The sequence below is a fragment of the Neopsephotus bourkii genome, unplaced genomic scaffold (assembly GCF_033783945.1).
Source record: "Neopsephotus bourkii isolate Nb327-2 ecotype Australia unplaced genomic scaffold, CSIRO-AGI_Nbou_v1 NB_1637, whole genome shotgun sequence".
Classification (NCBI taxonomy): domain Eukaryota; kingdom Metazoa; phylum Chordata; class Aves; order Psittaciformes; family Psittacidae; genus Neopsephotus; species Neopsephotus bourkii.
Window position 1 is genome coordinate 12,243,071 of NW_026902112.1, and position 13,625 is coordinate 12,256,695.

The 13,625-nt window shown below is 49.6% G+C and overlaps 1 long non-coding RNA gene across 1 annotated transcript in view; it reads right to left on the bottom strand.

The window, feature by feature from the left end:
- The window catches only part of LOC133223495 (uncharacterized), a 449,146-nt gene extending 441,232 nt beyond the window's left edge, over positions 1-7,914 (bottom strand). The window contains exon 1 of the long non-coding RNA XR_009728592.1: positions 7,749-7,914. This is a non-coding gene — a long non-coding RNA (uncharacterized LOC133223495). The remainder of the gene's footprint in view (positions 1-7,748) is intronic.
- Between the last annotated feature and the right edge of the window lie 5,711 nt (positions 7,915-13,625).

Genomic DNA, 13,625 nt, shown 5'->3' on the forward strand with positions numbered 1-13,625 from the left:
GCAGGATCACTGCACTTCTACAGGATTCTTGTACATGGGGGAGCCCCTTGCTGGGATGGGGCAGCAGCCAGGCAGGTCTTATGGATGGACACCATGAGGCACAGGTCCAGACACGGATCTATTCTGGGCATCTCCCATGCTCCACTGATCTGGTTTCCTTTGGCTCTTCCCCAGTAGATACAGCCCTGCTCCTGACAGGCTGGAGGTGCTCTTCTTCCCCTCCAAAGGTCATTCCCCATCCAAACCAGCCCTGCTGTGTGTCACCTCACTCACATAAGCATCCCCTGGGAGACACAGGAACCTCCAGCCCTGAGCATGTGAAGGGATAAGGGGGACCATCAAAATAAGGAGCTGTCTTTGAGACATGGAAGCTTCTGTTATGCAGGAGTAGTTGAGGCATGCCTCAGACCTTAGTAAACTCATGCTCATGTGGAATAACCTCTGCTCTCCCCATCTTCCTCCACTCCCACCCAGAGGAATTAGAGCAGTGCTACCAAAGTTAATCATTATATTGGTTTCCCCTAAAGCATCCCCATGCACCAGGTAATGCCCACGAAACCCTCTGGCTGCTGCTTTGCAGAGCTATCTTCTTCCTATCAGAGCCATCAGACTCCTTGCATCTGCTTGCCAAGCTCCTCCAAGGAGGAGAGGCAGGAGCTCTGAGAGGGGCAGGGAGGCACGTGTCAGCATCACCACCACTCACCGCGCCGCTGCCATTCCTGAGAACCTCAGAGCTCATTCTCAAGGCAGAACCATAGAATCATGGAATGGTTTAGGCTGGACAAGACCTTAAGCTCATCCAGTCCCAACCCCCTGCCATGTGCAGGGACACCTTCCATTAGACCAGGTTGCTCCAAGCCCCGTCCAGCCTGGCCTTGAATGCTGCCAGAAGAACAAACCCCTTCAAGACCAAGCCAAAAGGCTGTTCATACCCCAGCTCTAGCTTCCATTACTGGAGCCCAACTGCATATACATGGTCTTGCAGTCAACCCTATGAGATCTTTATGGCTCCTAGACCAAAGGAGGTAGAAACCTTCTCCATCTCCAACAAAGGATGGCTGGGATGCCAGCGCCTGTGTTCAGGAGAACAAGTCCAGCTATAGGGACTGGCCAGGGATGTGCCCTTAGGCTAACATTGCCCTCCACCCCTCAGCACCAGGGTGATGGGAAGGAATAGGTGGGGGGAGAGGTTGCACTGGTGGTAGATTGTTAAAAAAAGTGTGGTTTTGTCAGCATAAATCCTGAAGTCACTATATTTATGGGGTGGAATCACACTTGGGAAGATGCAAAGTGTGATAGTAGCAGCATTGCACAAGTAGTGTTGGTCTAAGGATGCAGGCGCAGCAGGAGCAGAAATGTCTTTCATTAAAGCAAGTGATATTACCCCCCAAAAGACACCCCCGGCCCCATGTTTAGGTGCACCAACCCTTCCCTCATGCCCACGTGTATGAGGAACCCTTCCAGTGCAGGATTAATTGAATAGCATCATTCCCAAATGAGTAGTTCAGCTGGATGAAAGCAGTTCAGGCCTCTTCTTCACTTCCAGTCCCAAACCACTGAGCACGGAGCCAGGCAGTTGCCCCATGCCTTGCTCCTCTGGCCTTGAGCTGGTCTGGGTGACATTCAAGGCTCTGTATGGGGGCACAGGAATGTTGTCAGGGAAATAACTTTCTCCTCATGCACATGAGTGTCAGAGATGACATTGGAAGAGAGCAGGTCCTCCTAGGTAAGGAAAATGATGGCAGGCTGGCACCTATGTGACATTGGAGTAGGGTTTGGCTCCATCACCCCCTGAATTACCTGCCTTTGCCTGGTTAAAATCCCATTCATCCTGTTTTTCCAGAGGGACCCAATCTGTGTGGACATCAGCACATGCAGAGCACCCAAGCAGCAGTTTTTCACACCAACTTTCCAAATAACATCATGCAAGTGGCCAACAGGACCAACAGGACCTCAAAGAGGCTTTGAGGATGGACAGCTTGAAAGCAACCATCCCATCACTGCCTGCTGGCTCAGAGGGATCCGGCAACAAGGCAGGCATTGGGAAAGAGTTAGGGGATAAGCTTAGTAAAGGGAAAGATGAAAGGATGGACCAGAGAGCCCACAGCTAGATGATGGATAGCCAAAGTGGCAAATAGATGCAGTCGTGCAATACTGTATGGCAAAAGAAACATATCAGGAAGACAAACATCCAAATCGAAGATGCTTGGTGTAGGTGGATGGATGAGTGATAGATCCATGGCACTGCTAGACGGGTGATGGATACCCGGGTGAGGGGACACCAAAGGTGGAGGGATGTGTGTGCCGCGGGAGCCGTGTGTAATCTCTATCCCTGTGTGCGAATCGCTTGCCTGCAGTCCCCTTGGGTCCCCTTTAAAAGAGCATTTCCATAAACATTACAGAGGGGGAGGTTCAGGAGGCGGAGGGGGGGGGGGGGATAGAAGAGTTTGTTCCCAACTCACCAGGTTTTGTCTTCGACAGAAAACGATCCTTAAACAAACCAGGGTTTATCGGGGCTTCAAACGCTCACACGGATGCAGGAAGAAAACCTCAAACCCACAAAAAAAAATACGGGAGAAATACAAAGTAAAAAGAAGAATTAGGGAAAAAAGCCCCATATTTTCGAGTCAGCTGAGAAGTGACAAAGTAATTTGCTCCTGGCAGTCTATCACGGCAGTCTAATTCCCAGTGACACCATTCAGCTGCTGACTACACTAACTGTCAGAGTCAATTAGCCGGGAGGCAGCAGCACAAAGTGTTTACGGGTGCTAAAATTCACTCGGCACGCTGTGCGGAAGTGAGAAAAAAAGGACTTAGAAGGGAAAGGGGGGAAATTCAAGCAGTTGGATTCATGCTAACGATGGCTCTGCCTCGCCCTGAGATGGGAGCAGGGCTTGGAGGAAGCTGGGAGGGGAAGAGGGAAGGTAACGGGTCCAGAGCTGAGGGCATGCATGGGTGTCATGGGTGACTGGGCGCATTCATAGAGTCATAGAATGGTTTGGGTTGGAAAGGAGCTGAAGGTCATCCAGTTCCAACCCCTTCCATGGGCAGGGACACCTCACACTAGAGCAGGGTGCTCCAAGCCCCTGTGTCCAACCTGGCCTTGAACACTGCCAGGGATGGGGCAGCCACAGCTTCTCTGGGCACCCTGTGCCAGCACCTCAGCACCCTCACAGTAAAGAACTTCTTCCTTATCTCCAACCTAAATCTCCCTGTTTCAGTTTGAACCCATCACCTCTTGTCCTATCACTCCAGTCCCTGATGAAGAGTCCCAGCAACAGCCCCATCAGGCTACAAGTACCAAGGCACAGACGAACATCAAGAAGGTATCCCCTTTGCTATGTTGCCCAGTGACAAAGGTTTTTCCTTTCCTCCCAGAACATAATGCTGTGTAGAGGTGAATCCCAAGGTCTGAGATCCATCAAACTTCCTTGCATCCTTTAAACCCTTGAATTTTTGCTGTCATTACTTCTGAATAGGGAGGTGGGATAAGCACATCCAGAAGGAGCTTTTGCAGCATGATTCAGGCATGTGGAAATCAGCATGTAGGAGCTGGATGATTTTCCTATGTTGGTAAGCTTTTATATACATATATACACACACGTACATATATGTATTCTTTTACTTCTCATTTCCTTCTCCCCCAGTCAATAGACAGGAAGAAGATTTGTATAGAAGCTGAAAATCCCCCTCTTCTCCCCAGTCACAACTCACCTGGGGCCAGACCAAAATGTTCCCTCTCCTCCCTTTGCAAACACGTTGCAATTATGACTTCTTTCTCAACAGCAGAGCTTTCACCTTCCGCGAGATGCAGACAAAAGGCTGAAAGCAGAGTTTGTGTGAAGAGGGGATGTTTTGACAGTTTCAAACCTTTCCATGAAAAATTGATAAAGGAGTACCTGGGACTTCCCATTCCTGGGAAAACCGTCATTTCTAGCCAATTGTTTTGTTTTTTTTTGGAGCAAAGAAGTCTTGGCCGAATGCTGAACATATCCCAGAGTGTCCAAGGCAGTGTGGTTACTGCAGCTGTAGGAACAAACGATAGAATCATAAAATGGTTTGGGTTGGAAAGGACCTGAAGATCATCCAGTTCCAACCCCTGCCATGGGCAGAGATGACTCACACTAGACCATGACACTCAAGGCTCTCTCCAACCTGGCCTTGAACACTGCCAGGGATGGAGCATTGATCACTTCTCTGGGCACCCTGTGCCAGTGCCTCAGCACCCTCACAGTAAGGAACTTCTTCCTTATCTCCAACCTGAACTTCCCCTGTTTCAGTTTGAACCCATTACCCCTTGTCCTATCACTACAGTCCCTGATGAAGAGTCCCTCTCCAGCATCCTTGTAGCCCCCTTTAGACACTGGAAGCTGCTGTGAGGTCTCCACGCAGGTCTTCTCCAGGCTAAACAGCCCCAGTGTTCTCAGCCTGCCTCCACACAGGAGGTGCTCTAGCCCCTGCTCATCCTCATGGCTTCCTCTGGTCTTGCTCAAACCCATCTCTTCAAGCCAAGAGTAACACTGAAGCCAAACTCATTTCTTCACCACTTTCCCTCCTTGTCATATGAAATGAGCTCAGATGCTTGTGGTTTTTCCCCAGTTTTTCTCAAGTCAGACATGACACCAGAAATAAATCTACCCCAGGGGCAAGTTCCTTCCCCCAGTGCTGAGATATGGAGTCCCAATGATGCCATCGTCTTCATCACTGCTCAGAGCAGGACATGAGACTCATGGGGTCAGATCTCTTCCCATTGCCCTTGTTTTGCTACATCCTCTTTTGCTCTGCTCTGCTCTGAACCCAGTGCTGGATGAGAACCAGCGAGGCAGGAAGACAACTTTCTGGTGCCTTTATGTCCTTCTAGCAAGAGCAGGTGGTTGAGGAAAAAGGATATTGATCTGGATCCAGCCCATAGCCCTGGCCTTTAAAGCTGCTCCTTTCCAGGGCTGCCTGGGCCCTCTCTATAGTAGGGAATTCTCTTTCAGGGTGATTGCAAAGGGCAACTCAACACTGGTATTTACTGACGTTGCTTTGCTTTCGCTCTCGAAGCACCAGCTCTCTAATAGGGTGCATCAGTTCTCATGAGATGGGAAATGCTTCCTTCTATTTCGAGATGGAGAAACTGAGGCAGAAGATAAGTGAGCTCACCCAACATACATATCTCTACGTTGGGTTTTCCCATGGGAAAGACACAGGCTTTGCACGCATCACCTCACTCTAAAGGTCTGGAAATGAGTCAGACAACTCACACCATAAAGCAGATGCTATCTCCCCATAACAGGGCGGTCATCTCATGCTGTCTAGCTTCTCCTGAGCCGAATTCCACTGTAATAGCCCAGCAGGAGAGGTCTGAGATTCCCATACTCACACCTTCTGCTCTCCTATCTTCCTTAGGCCATGTTTGAATGCTGCCATATCATGGTCAACCTACCTGCACCATTATCTCCATTGCAGAGGGCAACCAGCAGGAGGCAAACACAAGTGAACAGACCAGGGTGCTTTGAACAGAGCCCCATGTGTTGTATCTCAGACCTAACTTTGTTCCTCTGCCCATTTCCCATATACACACACACACGTTTTCATGCCAAGTGAAATTAAAGGCAATGAAATCCCACCTGAAAGAGGCAGGTAGAATCCCAACTAACCCAGAGCAGGAGGAGGAGGATGCCATTCCCAGGCTGGCTCTTGGGGAGAGATCTTGGAATCGCAGCAGACACAAAACACCAGGCAACGTTCTGTGGCCGTGACCTCAACCTTCTGGCTCCAAATCACTAAATGCAACCTAATAGCAGCTATTTCTGCCCCTAAGCAGCAGTAACATTAAACGTTGGACCCTTGGCTTGCTCATATGCTGCTCTCTGCCTGCTTCTTCTCCCAACCTTCAATAGATTGTGCTCAGTGAGCATTCTTAGGAAAAGAGATCAAGTCCCAGCCTTGCTAATGTGGGGTTTAGACTGGAGTCATCTCATCTATTGCTCTGCTGTGAACCTTTTGCAGGTTTAGCTGTACAGGCTCTAGTCTGTGGTCTATAGGCTCTGTGGTGACTGCTGTAAAGGAAGGAGCAACAGTGGCTGCTGCTCAGGACAAGTTACGTAGCCTAAGGAAGGAAAGTACCTACCACAGTGCAGGCAAGATCCCTCATGCCCTCAAGAAAGGCCTGTGCAGCTCAACACTTCAGTGTTGGAGGTTTAACATCCCAACAGCACTTTCCATTGCATCAATAATGTTCCTCGTGCATGGGACTATTCTGGCCAAGCTGTCTGTTCTCTCCAAGGGCAGCTGCACAGGCAGGATCCTTGTTGCTCAAGTTACAATAGGTCCCAACATGGTCCCCTGGCTCCACCCAGACACTTCGGGAGCTCCCAGAGGAATACACAGGGATGAGGGCAGAATTCCTGTCTTGCTTCATGGTCAGGCAACCCTGGGCCAGCAAAGTGCTTCACCCAGGCAGGGCATGGTATCCAAACTGAGCCCATAAGCCCTGAACCTCCCACCAAGCACAGCAATGATGACACCAGCATGTCAGCATCTTACCACTGAGCTTGTTGAATTGGAAAACCTCTGGATTTTTAGTCATTTCCTAATAGAAATGTCTAGAAACATCTATGGGATGAATGCGGGACTTGTTCATTGACCAAGTCCATATACTCTGCTCAATCACTGATGAGCTATCAGGAGGCTACCTGGCACGCTGTCATTCAGCAAAGTGGATGAGGACACCCTGGAAAGAGCTCTAGGTCCTGAGCGATATGGGAGGGCTGGTCTACAGTAGGTCCTACCTCCCAACCACAGAAGAAGTACTGAGGCAATGTGAATGCAAGCAATGAAAGGGAGTCTTCTCAGCTGTTGGGCAAATGCTGTCCTTCCCTTTGCTCAGCATCACACTGCACACCTTGCTTTATACACAGAGTGTGTGCCAAGGGTCCCAAATGCTCTACAGGTGACTGAACACCCCTCTGCCCATCACCAAGGCTATCAGTTTCAGTTGAGCATTAACCAAAGACAGACATATCCTGATACTGGAGTCCAGGCTGTCCTACACACCAAGTAGTGCAGCTTGATGTGACACTCCAAGGAAAAGGTTTTATGAAGGAATGGGCTCATTGGAACTTGTCATGTAAAACTGCCTTTCATTTCTCAAGTGCTTAGAGAAAACAGAGTGGAGACTCCATTGATCTGGAGAGCATCCCTCTGTAGGTACCAGCTCACTCGTGTGGATCGTCAGAGTATTTGGAATTACCCTTTGAGCTGAAAGATGCAGTTGGCTCTGAAAGAAAACCTTAGCTCTGAATGGCACCATCCATGTTGGAAGCAGCTCCTAAACCAATTACTCTTTACAACCAGAGGCTGAATTCTATGTTGAGTCCATCTCTTCCACCGCAGGTCTCTATACCGTGAAAGAACATATAGTGTTGAGAAACCTGTGCAGTGAGCCTATAGGACATTGGCAGCATGATGTTGGAGTAAGTCCAGAGGAGGCTACGAGGATGATCAGGGGCTGGAGCACCTCCTGTATGGAGACAGGGTGAGAGCACTGGGGCTGTTCAGCCTGGAGAAGAGAAGCTGTGTGGAGACCACAGAGCACCTCAGAGCAGCTTCCAGTGTCTGAAGGGGGCTACAGGGATGCTGGAGAGGGACTCTTCATCAGGGACTGTAGCAATAGGACAAGGGGTGATGGGTTCAGACTGAAACAGGGGAAGTTCAGGTTGGAGATAAGGAAGAAGCTCTTTACTGTGAGGGTGTTGACGCACTGGCACAGGGTGCCCAGAGAAGCGGTGAATGCTCCATCCCTGGCAGTGTTCAAGGCCAGGTTGGACAGAGCCTTGAGTGACATGGTCTAGTGTGAGGTGTCCCTGCCCATGGCAGGGGTTGGAACTGGATGTGCTTAGGGTCCTTTCCAACCCAAACCATTCTGTGATCCTATGCTCATGACAGGAGAGCAGGGGTCTATCAGACACTGCAAAGAACACCCAGGGAAGGTTTAAATCATGCTCCAGAACTCATCCATCAGCTCCTTCCCAGCACCCTCCATGCCAAGGTCCTGAACTTGGACCTATGATATTGCTGACACAAGAGATCTGCTGGACTTGTTCTCTCACCTATCCTGATGGCGTAAGAACCTGACACAGGGCAGTTGCCCACAGCAAGACATTGTCATCATCCTCCTGCGCCATCTCAGGACCATTTCCAGGCAGATGGGTCTGGATGTCTGATAACAGACCCTGTTTGAGACTCGGTAATGAAAAGACTGCTCACTCTGCTGCATTTTTAAGTGAAAAGTGGAGTACAGAACAATACAAAACCGTTCTGTGTCATTCACGTCTCTTTTATTCCGCATCAAAGCCAAGTAGGGGATTTTTGGAGACATCATTTTCAACACAAAACATTACAGGGAGCGTTTTTCTGTGTGCAGAGATTTCTTTCTCCCCCTTTTATAATGATTATTTTCCTCCTCTTTTGCTAGTGGAGGAAAAGGATGGGGGTTGTTTTGCTGATTTTAAGGAGGAAAAGAAGAAGAAGAAAGAAACCAAAGGACAGATAGAAAATCAATCTCCTGTAGGAAGTGTGGTCAAAAGACTCAGTTGTGTCTTCTTGTGAGATTTGGCACAGGAATGTTGCCCTAATGCAGCAGACCCTGAACCTGGGAGCATCTCTGGTTGCTGCTGAGGCTGCCTCCAAAAGCAGGGTGCTGGACTTCACCATCCCTTTGGGTTTGCACAGTAATGTGTTCTTCCCCTCAGAATAGCAATCTGAGGGCTTCATCCCTCCAAGGAATTTAGCAGAGAGCTTCCTTGAGGTCCCATAGGAGATAGGAAAGCTGTGCCAGGGGGAGAACATCTCCCTTGCTGCTGCAGAGCAGTTTTTGTCTCCTCCTCATGCACTATCATTGAAATCATCAGAAATCATCAGTGACAGTGGGACCTGCAGACATTCAGCCTCCTGCTGCACTGTCACCAGCCATGTGTCTCATTATGTTTAATGTCACTTGAGGTGATTGGCCAGGGAGCGTGTCCCTGGTATACTGCAAGTGCAATGCAAGTTTTGTAGTTGTAGGCCACAAAATCCCCCCTTCCCCCCCCGCCGTGGAGTTTTGGGGTAATAATTTGCGATTATTCACATTTCACCCTTTATTTTCCTTAAAATGTGTAGATCCAGATGGAGAAACTCAAAGGCAGAACCCAAATCAGTGTGAAACTGCAACCGTGGAGCTGTGGGAACCTGGCTGTGTGCTGTCATCTGTGGGGGGGTTTATTTGACTTATCTTAGAGCAATGTCTGCAAGACCCAACTGGCAAAGGCAAAGCTTGGCCAACACATACTGGAGATGCACAGCAAGGTGGTAATGAAGGGAGCAATTAACCGCAGCAAGAAGGAAGCAGCCCTTCAGCTTCCAAGGATGCTGCTACAGGTGAGATGGTCCTGGCCAGCCAACAGTTATAGGTTCAAAGGAGAACTCATGGCAAAAGATGAGGAAAGTAACTGAGTTAAAGCAGCTTAGTGAGCCATGTACCATCAGCTGAGCTGTGTGGACTTTTCATTTACAAACGTGGGTTTTTCTTAAGAATCACCATCCCTGGAAGTGTTCACAAACCATGAATATGAGGCCCTCAGTGACATGGTTTAATGGTGGCCTTGGATTGCTGGGTAAAGGTTGGACTTGATGACCTTAAAGGTCTTTTCCAGCCCAGTTGTTTCTATGATTCTGTGATTCTAACTGGCACCATTCACACCAAAGCATTTGGGTGGCTGAGATTCCCAAGGACATGGGGGTTACCACAGCCCAACTGATGAATGAGAAGATTAGTTACTGCTAATCTTTAGATTTAGTTACTGCTTGTTGTGGAGTTGCTGAAGGCTGAAGAACAACAAGTGCCAATCGCAAATAGCAGTAACTCCATCACGTGTCTGAGACCAGCACGTTGCACTTAATGCAGTGATGACTGCCTTGATGTGTCCTACCAACCTTGTGCAGAAGATGTTGGTATCAACACATCTCATTCCCGGTGAAACTCAAAAGAGTTTGGCACTTAGCAAAGCTCTGCCCTGCACAGCTCTGTGTCCTAACCTCAAGGCTACTGCTCTGTGTGCAGGAACACTCCAGCATGTCCAGGTGTTCATCAAAAGCCACCTTTTGACCATAGAATCGTGGACTGAGACACATAAAAGAGAAAAATCACAGGCTGTTTGCAGGTGATTTATCAACTAGAATAATAGAGCCACATTCATTCTATAAACCCACTCCAGTGAAGCCATGGATCTGCTCCATCTACAAGAAATCCTTCAAGGAGAGCCAAAGGACTCATGATATCAGTGACCCCATCAGGCTACTTGGTGACAGGATGTGCAGGTGTCACACAGAGGCATCTGAGCCCAGGGGGCTGATGGTTCCCAAAGAAGGGATGACTTTGGGTGTGCTGACTTAAAGCTGCATTGACATTAAGGCTGCAGAGAGGCAAAGCTTGAACCAGCCAGCCCTATGCCAATGGTTATATGGGTCAAGAGGGTGCAAACACTTCTGCGGCTCCATGCTCTTGCCTTTGGGCATTGCGTCAGTTTGAACACACCTTAGACTATTACAAGGTATTGACCTTTCCAAACTGCTGGCACTCTGATACTCATCAGGAAGAAAAAGGAGTGATAAGGAAATTTTCATGAAGCTTTTTGTTATGACCCTGCAGTACAAAGGGCTTCAGATCCTTGTTCCCAAATGCACTAAGCATTTCAGATAAAGAGCAGTCCTGTGCTCTTTATCATGGAACTATTGAGGTTGGGACAGACCTTGAAGATCATAGAATCATGGAATGGTTTGGGTTGGAAGGGACCTCAGAACTCGTCCAGTTCCAACCCCTGCCACAGGCAGGGACCCCTTCCACTAGAGCAGGGTGCTCCAAGCCCCTGTGTCCAACCTGGCCTTAAACACTGCCAGGGATGGGGCAGCCACAGCTTCTCTGGGCACCCTGTGCCAGCGCCTCAGCACCCTCACAGGGAAGAGCTTCTGCCTAAGAGCTCAGCTCAGTCTCCCCTCGGGCAGGTTCAAGCCATTCCCCTTGGCCTGTCCCTACAGGCCCTTGTCCCAAGCCCCTCTCCAGGTTTCCTGCAGCCCCTTTAGGCACTGGAGCTGCTCTAAGGTCTTCCCTTCACACAACAGAGGGGCAGGATCCCCTTCCTGAGCTGCTGCTCACGCTCTAGGGGTACAGCCCAGCACACGGGGGTGTTCTGGGCTCAAGCGCTCACTGAAGCCAGGTCATGGGGAGCTTCTCCTCACCCAACACCCCCAAGTCCTTCTGTCAGGGCTGCTCCATCCATTATTCCCCAGCCTATAGTTGTGCTGGGGGTTGCCCCAACCCAGATGCAGGATCAGGTCCAGATTATCCAGTCCAGCCGAATAGTTCCCATTGGGTTCATGGATCTCTCCAGGCAACATGTAGTCCATTAAAAGGGGTCATGTTCCTTGTCTTTCATGCATGAGAAGCCATGACCAGGTTATCTGGCATACGAGCTAACCTAGTCATCTGGCAGGTTGCAAACTGCTCCCACATTATGCTTAGCAGGTCCCACACCCTCCAACCAGCCCTAGTGAGCACTGCCACTGCCCCTAGTCCCCAGAGCTAAGGCTATGGTTGAGGTGCACTCAGGTATTAAACATGATGTGACAGCAGCCAGTCAGCAGCATCCCACCTTAAGGAAAGGGCTGTTTGGAGCTGTATGATTTCCAAAACTCTCTGCTCCCACCTCCTTGTAGCTGGATGCAAGCTCAGCCTACAAGTGAACAAAGATTATAGTGGTAGGACAAGGGGTGATGGATTCAAACTTAGGGGAAGTTCAGGTTGGAGATAAGGAAGAAGTTCTTTACTGTGAGGGTAATGAGGAACTGGCACAGGGTGCCCAGAGAAGAGTAAATGCTCCATCCCTGGCAGTGTTTAAGGCCAGATTGGAGGGAGCCTTGGGTGGCATGCTCTAGTGTGAGGTGTCCCTACTCAAAGCAGAGGCTTGGAACTGGGTGATCTTATACCCCTTTGCAACCCAAACCATTCTATGATTCTATGTGGAGATCTTGTGCAAATCTAATCCCAGTTTCAAGCGTGGGGTTGGTAATGAGCATCTGGCATCACGCACCTAAGTATCAGTGGGGAGGGTCCACATCATCTCTCCAAGGATATCGGTGGAGCAGAAGCACAGCTCTGGGAGTCACACCAGGTTGTCTCAGAGTCATTGGGAGAAACAAGCGTTTTCAGGTGTGATTCATCTGGCTTTCTGCAGGCATCTAAGTCCAGGTGAGATGCATTGCCCCTCCAGCAGAGCCTGGTTTTCTCTTTGGCAGCAGAGGCAGCTATAAGGGACTTGCATAGTTGTGTTTGGAGCAATGAGTCCCTTCTGGCATCTCTTCTTTTTAAACAAGAATCAAGTAGCACAGGCACTTCCTCACTGAAAACACCCATCATTTTTAACGTCCCCCATGAGAAGAAGCCATCAAACCTCACTGTCACCCCTGTTTGCCTGCAGGTTTCCTCCACCCTCTGGAAAGCTCAGCTCCAGAGGAGGACCTGCTTTACTACCTCTCCTGTCTCCCACTGGGTGTTCATGTGAGGAAGAAAAGGGTCCCAGCCCTACGGCAGAGGGATGATAGCACAAATAATGGGTTCAAACTTAAACAGGGGAGATTTAGGTTGGATAGAAGGCAGAAGTTCTTCCCTGTGAGGGTGCTGAGGTGCTGGCACAGGGTGCCCAGAGAAGCTGTGGCTGCCCCATCCCTGGCAGTGTTCAAGGCCAGGTTGGACACAGGGGCTTGGAGCACCCTGCTCTAGTGGAAGGTGTCCCTGCCCGTGGCAGGGGTTGGAGCTGGATGAGCTTTAAGGTCCTTTCCAAACCTGACCATTCCATGATGCTATGATTCTATTCTAAATCTTATACCAGCATGTGACATTCATTGAAGCACCTTCATCCCTTCCCGGGTTTGGATCAAAATCACCAGCTTGAGGGGAGGCGAGGAACCTGCAGCACAGACAGTGCTTTAACTCCTCTCTCCTGGATCCCAAGCTGACAGCATCACCAAAAGCCCACCTCTCTCCTCCCCATCCCACTGTGGGAGTGGTACTCACCCCAATAGGAAGCACGAGATAACACTCCCCACATTATTCCCGATGCAGCCCGTGGCAGGAGCAGGGGAAAGGAAGCAGGAGGGAGAGATGGAAGAGGATAGAGAGAAGGGAAAAACACAGACAACAAGCTTGTCACTCGACTTCTTAAGCAAAAGCCAGCACACAGAGCAGTCAGGCACCGAACCAGGTTTCTCCCAATTAAATTTAACAAGTGACACCCCTGAATCTTTCATGAGCATTCAGAGGTTTTAGCCCATCTGTCTTCATGCTCACACGAGTCTCACTCCTGCTTGTGCTTTTAAACACCAATGATCCAGCCCTGCCTCTTTGTACCACACCAGCAGCACTGGGAGACTTCAAACTCTTCTACACTGGTGATGGGGTAATGGTGGCCATGAAGATGGGTTGGAGGTAGCCAAAGTGGGGTTTGTGAGGTCCATGTGCTCGGTGTGACTTGATGCTTCTGCTGTGGCATCCCCAGGAGAGGCATCGCTGCCTCTGTTGTCGCTGCATCCCCCCTTTTCCTCCC